An 11,764-nucleotide genomic window follows, 5' to 3' on the forward strand; every position below is an offset into this window, starting at 1 on the left:
TCACACAAAACATGTAGAAGTTCATCGGTGGTCCTATCAAAGTCAAAATAATGATGCTCATGCTTCAGAATGAGGTGGAAACATGTTCCAATACAGTGTATCTGGATACCATGGAGGCTAGAGTCTGCTTCCAGCAAGACATTGTTAAGAAGTTTGGCAACACCATCACATAGTACCAAACTTGGCACCAATATGTGACCGAGAAGCAGCAAGTGGAAGTTGATGAGCTAGACTTCTCCCAAACTCTAACATCATAAGTTTGTGTCTTGTTGGGTTGTCAAGTTGTCTCTACCCTATTTTGTCTTATATGGGTATGATTGGAAAATGTAATATTATTTGTAATTATGTTATAAGTGAAAATCCAAGTGTCAATGTTGGAATATGAAGAGTCATCATGTAATGTAATATTTCATTTTGTAAAGAAGTTGAAGAATCATGAGGGTAGTCCAAAGGTCATAAATGGGAGTTGAAGAGTCACCCCCTCATGTTATAAATAAAACCTCATAACTCATGTAAGAGGATTTTGGGAGCCAAGGTTTTGGCTAGGCTTAGGCTTAGAAGGAGCTTGGGAGTATTATGAAGAGTCTTGGCTTCTCCATAGCATAGAGCAAGTATACTTATTTGGAGGGGCAAGTGTTCTTGACTCTAATGTTCTACAATTGGGGCTAGTGGTCATCAATGGTGTATGTATGGATGGAACTTTCACTTATAATAATAAAACCAGACCTAGCACGCCTTCATGCATGTGTTGCTAATATAATAGGATTATTCTTGTTGTATTGGAAATGTATTTTATTTAACTTATGCATATGCTCATGAAATATTTTGCTTGCATTTGTATGAATCTTGTTGAATGTGTGTTGTTGGATTAACTCTGTTAGCACCTAAATCTGCCTTAGGCTGAAAGAAGGCAAAAATTAGGGTAACCACAAACCACGCTCAGTGTGGTAGCTAGCCCTACCAGATCTGGAGAGGGCTCTCTCTGAGTCACGCTCAACTAATGGATAGGAAAAATGGTCTGAGATGACTTACTATGCAATATTTACTTTAGGCTAGTAAGTGAAAATGGATTTTCAAAAAGATTTTATGAAGTGACCGAGCTTCTGGGATGTATATGGGACTGGTGCTCAGCAAATAACAAAGAATCGAATATGAAAGCACAGATTATTCCGTGAGGCAAGGTAGGCGGTAAGTGTAGCAATTTCAGCTTAAGGTAACGAGGAATGGAAAGATTGCTGAAGAGAGTGAAAAGGGCATGGTTGCATGAATCCTTTTCAACAGAAGAATAACACTGTACATGAAATTTTCCCACAGGCAAAGCAATATAAATTGAATTCTACCTAATCTCACTTAGAAAATTTCACTGAAATGAAATATGAAACATAACAAGATACATATGGAACATAAGAACACATTTGATACACTCACGACCACAAGAATCTCATGAAATAGAGCCGTTGCCTTTCATTAATTCATTGTCAAAAATACACAGTGCAGAAATAGAGTTTCTTTCCCACAGTCTCCTAGAAGTTACAAGCCAGCCAACCCTTTGAAAATAACTTGCATACAATATATAGAATGTGTAGAGAAGAGATGGAACACCCAGGGGTTGGGAAGTTACTCAAATCATTTCGAAAAGGAGATGGAGAGCCAACCATCAGCTACAGGTGCAGCGCTCTCAAGCATGACATTTGGCTGGGGTGACCCTTTGCATTCTTTTGCCACTTGGATAGATGCCCATCTGGAGAGAAAACTCTTTCAATGCCACCTTTTGTGCCAAGAAACTGAAGTGTAGATGACCGGGCCCACTTGGAGAAGTCACGACCAGAAATTTCGCGAAACGGGAGCAAATTGGCAGTTTTTTCCCCTGTGCGTCGCGCCAAATTCTATGTGCATCGCGCCACTTTGGAGCCTGTTTTTTGGCACTTGAGGTTGTCCAAAATGTACCCAAGTGGGTTTGTTGGAAAGCCTGTTCTGTCTACTTTCTAACCCCACTGGAATTTCTCAATTTGGTGCTCATTTTCCCCTCCAAATCTTCATTCTCCCAAGACTGCTTTCTGTGTGTCAAAAAAGTGGCAGAGAGGCCATTTTTGGGTGTTTTTTGACCTTTAGGAGACCTAGATCTTGTCAAAATTTCTTTCCCAGACACCAGTAGTCGTAATTTTTGATGCTGAATCCAAATATGCAAGTGGTTTCTCCATTGGAGCCCTAGAATTTTAGCGTCACGCCAGTGGCGTGGCGCACAGGGAGAAATTTCCTGTTTTTTGCACAAAAATCAAAATTTGCTCAAAATTTCTCCAAATTTTCTGAAATTTGGACTGTATGTCCCCTATGGGGTTACATGTTGAGCCAAGGAAGCGTCAGCCAATATTCTAAGTCTATCTTGCTCCTTAGCCTCTTTTTCTCTCCTTGTTGCTTTCCTCAATTTAGCCTTCAAGCTCTTTATTCGAGCCTTGGCGCTTATGTTTCGTGCCTGGTAGTGAAATGCCATATGCCTCAGTAGCGCAAGGTCTTTGTCTACTTTGTCTAGCAGCCTCTCCAAGTGCATATTGGCTCTCTCAAGGTTGGCCTCCCGATCTTCATTTACCTCTTGCTCCAAGGAAGTGAGCTCAATCCTTGCCCTTTGAGCAGCTTTGCGATGCTCACAAATGTCTCGCAGCTCCATGATCACCTGCTGGTCCTCTAGCTTCTTGTTCCTCTATTCTAAGTACTTCATGTTCCACTTGGCCCTCTCCAATATAAGGGACAAGGCCTCAATCTCTGCCTGCTATTCCTGGATTACTTCTCTAAGCTCCTCATTTGTCGGCTCTCTGTCGGTGTCATCATCGTGGAGGAGAAAAAACTCAGTTTCTCTTTCACCTGATGGCACTCCCGAAGGCTGCTCATCATGCAATGGCTCTTTGCCTCTGCTCTGTCCCTGTGGTGCTGATGTCGGAAGCGAGGCCCCTTCCACCCCAGGTGGAGATAACACTCGCTTTGCTGCCACAAACAATGGTCTAATGCTCCTCTGATATGAAATATACACTAGCATGGTGGCAGCCTCGTGAGGGTGTTTGGCTCATCTCTGAGTTGTCTGCCACTCTGGTGATGTCTCCTATGGGCCCTCTCTCCTGAAGATGTGTAATTGTGTGTCTCTCCCTCATAATCTGATGAAACTCCTGATGCCATTAATGCTGCTTGTACCCTGGGTTTTATGCTGCCCCCTGAATCCAATGGAACTGGTGGTTGCTCTGAAAATCTGTCACCAAGGGGACAATAAAACAGGGAGTATTAGGAGAGGAATGATGAAATGGGGATAGGGGTTAAAGGGAGAGATTTTTCAGGGATTTGGGAGTGTTTTTGGGTATAGTATGTGATGGGGTAGGGTTTAATTTTATTGAGGTAGGGTTTGGATATTTTGATCCATAGAAATAAAGGGAACAAATGGATATGATTACAGTGGTGCTAGGGTGATGGTAAGGGGAAAATGCTACAGGGAAATTAGTTGATAGGGGTGGGGTAAAAGAATACTTCAGCAACAATGTCACTGTAGCAAAACCCTAGTTTTTTTATTTTCTTTGTGTATTCCTTTGTTCATAAAAAAAATTTGGCATTGGATTTATACTCATCAAAATCATGATATTCTTATCAATTTTAATGCCAAGAGTGAAGGTATTTGCCCCACCTTTCAAGTTTGATAGGCATTCACAAAAATTTTGGGTGATTTAGTGGTTTTTTGAGCTTATAGGTTTGTGCACCGCGCGCTCTGAGTGCGTCGCGCCAGTGGCAATTTTGCACTGAGGTCGGGCTCCTAGTGCACTGCACACCCTGAGTGCGCCACGCGCTACAAAAATCGCCCAGTTTTGCTTGGAAGGATAGGGGGAGGGTTTTAGTGGTGGATTTAGGGTGGGTTTCTTAGGAAAATGTTGAAGGGGAGATGAGAAAGATGAGGGGTGAGGGGCCTGTCATACGGAAATAGTCAATTTTGCGGACAAAACCGACCTCCCTAGAAAACAAGGCTTTTCTAGTGACAAACAAAACAATCAAGCACTATATTTCCCTAAATATGCATTTAAAATAAAAGCAACCAGGTGTTTAAGGCTTACCTTTAGTCCAACGTTGTTTGTAGTAGCCAAGCCTCTTCGATCTAGATGAGCTCCTTCTCCTCGAAGCCTGCATACACTAACAAGCAAACGATTACATAGCACCTGAATAACTCATATAATAAAACATATTCATCATAAAGACCAAGGAGTTTATGAAACAAATTATATATAACAACTTGTTGAGAAAAATGAACTTAATTGTATTAATTGGAAACAAAAGAAACCTTACAACCAGTGCCTTGGTGTTGTGCAGGTCCCTCCCAGGGTCCAGCAAGAGTTCTCCTCTACTTTGATCAGCTCACCCACTTCCAAATGAAGCTAAGAAAGGAATGTGATCTCTCCTCTCAAGCTCTATAAGGGAGTCCTAATTTCAGCAGCATCTACCCTTAGGAATGTTCAGCTTTCAACCTCCTTTGCCTCTGGCCCAATGCCTGTATTTATAATGATTTGGAGGAAGTTAAACAGGTCCACCATCAATGGGATAAGCCCCTCTTTCAAAGGGATAGTTCCCCTCTTCATGGGATAAGTTCCTCTTTCATTGGGATGCATGAACCATCTGGAGGCGCTCAATCCACGTCAAACCATCTTCTAGAATGCTCTAGAATCGACCGCAAGTAAGTTTTTTGAAGTAAAACTTGCACCTTTTGATTTTCACAGGGGTACGCACCCACCCCTTTACAGACAGAGCGTACAAGTACGCAGGTATTATGTACTTGAGGTGCGTGCACGCAGGTAAGACTAAGAGAAAGTGCAGAACCAGAGTTATATTGAGTTTTTAAAGGCTTTCTCTCTTTTGTGGAGTTTGACATGAGGAGCAGAGGTATAAGACTTGCCAAGGAGGATAGTATGGTTATTGATGGAGCCATACTGACTGCAAATAGTCATGGTGACAAATTTTAGTGTAACAGATTGCCCCCTAAAGTGCGAGGTCTGTAGTAGATTAGGGTTTTATATCATCTAGGAAGGGTGAAGCACTTTATCATTTCGAGGATTATCTTGTGGAGAGCCCAGTCGGAACCTGCAAATATTCAACACAAAATACATATATGAGATCATATCATCGCTGAGGTAGGCATTCCCATACTCAAATCAAAAACTTAACTAACAAACTAACTGCTGCTCTGATATAGGAATGATTTCGCAATACATCATAATCATAGACATATGTAGACACAGTATGGACACAGCCATCTGTTTATGATTAGTCTACTGTATAATGAATACAAAACTCCTCCAGCCTGGATGGCGGAAACTAGATCCAGGGTCTTCATTTCTGCTTCCCGAAATAGTACGATTCTATCCATGCGAATAAATGAGTTGATGTCGAACATGGTAGAAGCCACTTGATTACCAGTCAATGATGTAAACTGTTAACAAGTGTGAGAGAAACCACCAATGATGTCAATGGCTCTCAAAGTACTCAGTACAATCCATGAGATGTGAATGAATGTGTTGATGTCGAACATGTCACAGAATCCCTTGATCGAAGGTCATTGATGTAACCTGTCGTCAAAGGCGAGAAATTTGCCATTGAGGCATGCAGATTTCAAGGTACTGATGATTCCTAGATCATCTTTCTAGATAATGTGCTGATGTCGATAGAAAGCGACCCGTTGCAGGCAAGCCCACAACACGAAATCATAGATCAAGTTGAAGAAATGTAGCTGTAAGGACTGACTCAGGGATGGTCAAGATGGATGACAGATATTTTGCAGATGAATGGTTTATTTGCAGTGACCTCTTGAACACATAACGACACAACAGATGGCTTGGTGACAATTGACCCAAAGTTAATACCCAGAAACCAGTTGAAGACTTTCAATGTGGTTTGATCAACTGTTAGGCAAAGGATTTCCCAACCCAGGTGAATGAAAAGTGTCGTGTTCAAGAGTGGTGATAAGGTTTTTCCGAGACAAAGTGTAACAAATAGGCTCATTTTCCTCTCTTTTCCCCCACCATTTCTGGTAAGTACCTCTTTATTTTTTACAAGCTTGAGGAGGATAACATTTGCTTGATTATAAGCTCATCCTTCAGATGAGTCCAACTTAGTTTAGATTCGAACCCTAAGAAGGAGTAGTCCATTCCTGTTTGTAATCGAACAGGTCCTTTACTGTGAAATTTTAACGAGTCCAGTATAGGAGAAACTCGGCGTTTTTCAATTTTAGAGAGTCTGAAAAACTTAAGAAGACTCCAGGGTTGACCTTTTTCGTAAATTTGTGTCTCCCAAGCCCGAAAAAGTATAAAATAATACTTGAGATAACCGCTTGATCTTTACAACCAAGGAGTACTTTCATGATTAGTGTCTCTGACCTGAAAAGTAAAAAGCGATCAAGGGCACGTCGTTTTATTTCCAATATCGAATTTGAAATGACAAAAATCCGGCAATCTTTTCATGTTTTTATGGTCAAAAAAGGGTTGTAAGAGGACCGTCTTTTTAATTCTGTTTTAACGAGCTAAAAAGAAAACTCGGCAATCTTTTCACATTTTAGGAGTCAGAAAAGAGCTTAAAGATGACTCTGATGTTTTTGTTTGTAAAAAATGACAACTTTCCCTGAAAATCCTTTATCCTGCACAAAAACCAACACATTACTCATACCTGTTGAAGATAGATAAAAATACTTTGAAAAATACCTTTTCATGGTGAAAAATAAACAAATTTACCATTTATTTACCCAAAAAACCTATAAAAAGGGCTTTTACCAATTCATTTTTACCATTTTACTATTTGAGGAGAGAAAAAGGGCTTTTGGCAAGAAACTTCCCGTGGACATTGCGGAGAATCCGACCGTCGAAATCGAACGCCATCTCTTCCAGGTAATCTACAACATCCTCCTCTTCAATTTCATCCGTTTAGAATTCTTTTTTAGGCCCCAGATTTCATTTTTGGGAGGTTTTGTGGTTTCAAAAACCGCCTCTCGGCATACGCAGGCACCACACTAGGGACCCGCGTACCCCGACATTCTCTCAGTTGGAAAAATGTCAGGGGTACGCACCTTGCCTTCAGGGACCCTGCGTACACACGCTTTGTTCCTAAAGGCGAGGTGTGTACCCCGCGCAACGAGTTTTTAAAACCTAAATTCTCCCAAATGGACCAAAAATTTTTGATTTCATGGAATCTAATGGATGTTTTTTGGCATGTAGATTGTTCACCATGCTTGATTGGCGCGAGAGAGAGCACGAAGATGTTGATTTGGCCGCCATTAATCATCAACCGTCAATTGATGCTTTGAAGGCATGCGACCTTTATAAATATTGGGCCATACCTGGCATGAGGGCCCAAGTGAGCTTTCTGGAGTGGCTGGTAGAAAGATGGAACGTTCAGGACCAGTTTTTTTATATTGGAGGGCACCAGCTTGAGATGGAGCCAGCAGATATCTACTTTCTCACTGGTTTGCCCAAGAGAGGCGAACACTTGACTCTGTTCGGGACTAGGCCAGGTGGCCAGTCTGTCGCTAGTCTCCGACTAGAGTGGTGTAACACTCAGTCTCAGGAGAAGGGGATAGAGATCAAAACTATATCCCGTCCTGAACTTATGGTGATTGCCTTTACAGTTACCAGACTTTGCGGGGCTGCCGCTTTACACATTGCCACTGGATCCCAGATGCGGATGGCAATTGATTGCTATCGAGGTACCATTTTCAACTGGTGTGATGCTGTGTTGGCCAATGTAAAAGGCCAACTGACTAGAGCCAAAAACGGACAGCTAAAGACCTTTGGTTATGGGGCTTTAGTTGTGAGTTTTGGCTTAGAGAGGGTTCCGATTCTGATCCCACAGCAGCTCACTGTTGAGGTTGGGCTTCCTCGAGAGCCCAAATTGATGCGATGGGTTGCGGTTATGGCCCGTCATCCTGATGAGGGGACGGAGGTTGTCCGATTTACTCTGGATTACTTTCACTGGTTAGAAGACCAGGTCTTTTCTATATAGGATTTTCCTTATGCCGGAGTTGATTTTCGTGGAGATCCGGACATGGTTCTTCCACCGGGAGAACAATGGGATGATACAGGTAACTTCATTTTTCACAAGTTTTTTAAACTATCTATTATTTTTGTTTGTTTTATATCGTCTCAAAACTGATAGTAATAATTTTCAAAATGCAGATGTAGGCCCACGTCGTCTAGCCAATCTCTGGCCTTACGAGAGGAGACTACCAGTTGCAGCAGCACCTGCCCCACAGGACGAGGCCACAGAGACTTTGGCTGTGTTGGAAAGTGACCTGGAGCGTCTTACAGCAGATATACCGGAGACTACCATAGATGACATTCCAATCAGGCTTCAACGCTATGTAGTCGGGGTCCCAGGACCTTTTAGGAGGTTCTTGTGTAGGGTGGCCCGTGCAGTGGTGTCATATAGAGATCATCACCAGTGATTGGATGGTCGTTTTGTAGACACATGTGACATTTTGGTTTTTTGTACTTATCATTTTTGCTGATCATAAGGTGTTTTTCAACCTATGATCGAAGACGATGTATTTTTTGACACACTCCTATATATATATATATATATATATATATATATATATATATATATATATATATATATATATATATATATCATTATTACCGGCTTATCTTGTAAATCATGTTATGAATGGTTTTAAATTTACATGTATGATTATTGCAAATGTCTATTTAACATTTGAGAAGCAATTGCATCTGCTAATGTATTTAAAGACCTTGGAATATGCTGATATTCAATGTAATCAAACTCACGTTCCAAGAGACGCACTCTCAAAAATAACCTTAATAACACTGGATTTCTAATGGCATACACTCTATTAAGCTGTAATACAACAAGTTCAGAATCTAACGTCACTATCAAACTCTGAATCCCAAATGAAATAGATTCAAACAATAACTCAATCACTGCACTGTATTCGGCAATGTTGTTCGTTGTTTGACCGAGGCTCACCCCATGCATAGATACTAACTCGTCAGAGGGCGAATAGATAACCCAAGCTGCGGAAGAGATATTCCGTGTACTACGACAAGCACCATCAGCAAATCCAATGTATGTTTGGAGAGGCATCGACATCTGCAACATCAAGAGTAAAACCAAGATAAGCCAGAATAACGACGAAAAACACTCTCTAAGCTAAGCACACTGTCTAAACTAACAAACACACCATGTAGAAAGAAAAACTAACCTAACTAAAAATCTCCAGACCCATTCTTTTAAGCATAATACCTCTTCAAGTAAAGACCATTTCTGGGTTTACCTAAAGAGTCCCCATCAAAGTCTACCAACTCATAGGCCCCTTTTGCTAGCTTTCGCTTGACAATATAGGGCCCATGCCACATAGGAACGAATTTTCCAGCACCTAATTTATCATTAGCTTGATCATACAATAACACTAGGTCTCCTTCCGAAAAATTTCGAGGGGTCACATTTCGATCATACTGAGCTTTCATACGTTTTGCGTGAGTCTCGATCGCCAATGCAGCATCACGTCGATTCTCATCTAATTGAGCTAAGTATAATAAACGCTTTTCCTCTTCGGAAGTAGCTGGAAGTAACTCGATGGCCATTTGTAGTGACGAGATTTCGAATTCAATGGGTAGCACAGCTTCCAAACCATAAACTAGTTGGAAAGGAGTGAACCCTGTTGATGTTTTCACTGAGGTTCGGTACGCCCAAAGCGCTGAAAATAACATGTTGTGCCAATTCGACCGATGAATACCAATGATTCGCCGGATCATGATAACTAAAACTTTGTTGATGGAATCAACCAGACCATTCGCTTGTGGATAATAAGGACTTGAACTATCGTGACGCAAAACAAGCTGGCCTGTAAGTTTTGTCATCATAACATTTCGAAAATGGCACCCATGGTCAGTGATTATCGCTTGTGGGACACCAAACCTAGCAATTATATGATTGAACATGAAAATTGCAGTTGTCTTGCCGTCTGCCTCGAATGTAGGCATCGCCTCGGCCCACTTAGTAAAATAATCTACCGCAAGGATGATATACGCATGCCCCCCGGCCGAGTGAGGGTTACATGTAATAAAATCGATACCCCATTTGGCAAAAGGACAAACGGCAATTATAGGGTGGAGAGGAGCAGGTGGAGCGCACATCTTTCGATCAAACACTTGACAGTTGTGGCATTTTCGAACCGCAGTAATACAATCTTTAAACAAGGACGGCCAGAAGTAGCCAGCGCGCAATATCTTTTGGGCTGTGGCATACCTAGACATATGACCGCCACACGCTCCAGAGTGACAGTCATTTAGAACCCTTTCAGCCTCTTCGTGAGTTAAGCAACGGCGAAAAATAGAGTCTGCCCCACGACGATAAATAGTATCTCCAATAATTTTGTATTGTTGGGACTGGAATCGAATTTTCCGACGTTCCGACTTTGAAACTTCAGGCCGAAAGGATTGGGTCTGGAGATAGACGCTGATATCCCCATACCACGGATCTAAAGTGCTGATTAGAAACAAAGATTCATCCGCAATGGGCTCCTCTGCCACAGTTTCCGTGTCAGCACGCGGGAAGTCACACATTAACTCTGCAAAAACTAAAGATTTCTTAGACTTAGATTTCTCAAACTCCAAGTCGAACTCCTGCAGGATAAAAATCCATTTAGAGTACTTGCCCCCTAGCAATTGTTTGGTCAAAATGTAGATCATAGGGTTGCAATCCGAAATGACTGTAGTTTTACGGAGTAAAATGTAGTGACGAAAATGTTGGACAGCTTGAACGGCTGCCAATGCCAATTTCTCCACATGTGAGTATTTTAGCTTGGTTGGATTTAATGTCCGGCTAAGTTAATATATCACATGTTCCGTTCCAAATTCATCTTCCTGAACTAAGACCATTCCAATGGTGGAATGGGAGGGGGCGAGATACAAAAAGTAATCCTGGTTGTAGTTGGGAGGATGCAGCGACGGTGCATGGGTCAACGCGTGCTTGAGTTCATCAAAAGATTTCTGAGCTATCTCATCCCAAGAGAATTGAGCGTTCTGTTTCAACAACTGTGTAAAACCCTTTGTAACCTCGGCGTAGTTAGGAATGAATCGTCGTAAAAATTTTGCTTTCCCCTGCAAACTTTGGAGTTGGCGAAGACTCGAAGGAGGAGGCAAATTGATAATAGCTTCGACCTTCGAGGGATCAACGCAAATGCCGGCTTTTGAAACTACAAACCCCAGCAATCGACCTGTTTCTATACAGAAGACACATTTGTGTGGGTTCAACCGAATTCGATAATGCCTACACCTCATAAAGATTGCTCGTAAATGGACAAGGTGATCAGCTCGATGTAATGAGTGAGCAGGCAAGTCATCGAGATAGGGTTGCACAATGTGTTTGATGTCATGAAACGCATAAGACATCGCCCTCTGAAAAGTTGCTCCGGCATTCTTAAGCCCAAAAGGTAATTTGCAATAAGCAAATGTCCCCCATGGACAAATCAAAGCTGTTTTCGGTTGATCGGCAGGTAGAATATTGATTTGATTGTAACCGGAAAAACCATCCATAAAGGAAAATATTTCGCTGCCGGCATAATCATCAATGATTTGATCGATATACGGTGTTGGGTAGTTTTCTTTGGACAAGCTCGATTAATGTCCCTATAGTCGATGCATATTCTTATTGTTCCCTGCTTTTTGTTAGCCGGAACAATATTCGATACCCAATCCGTTAACGGGATCGGATAAATGAAAACTGCTTTCAACAG

Source organism: Pinus tabuliformis, chromosome 6, assembly GCF_031772625.1.
Source record: "Pinus tabuliformis cultivar Carrire ecotype Pingquan chromosome 6, CPIR1, whole genome shotgun sequence".
NCBI classification, from domain to species: domain Eukaryota; kingdom Viridiplantae; phylum Streptophyta; class Pinopsida; order Pinales; family Pinaceae; genus Pinus; species Pinus tabuliformis.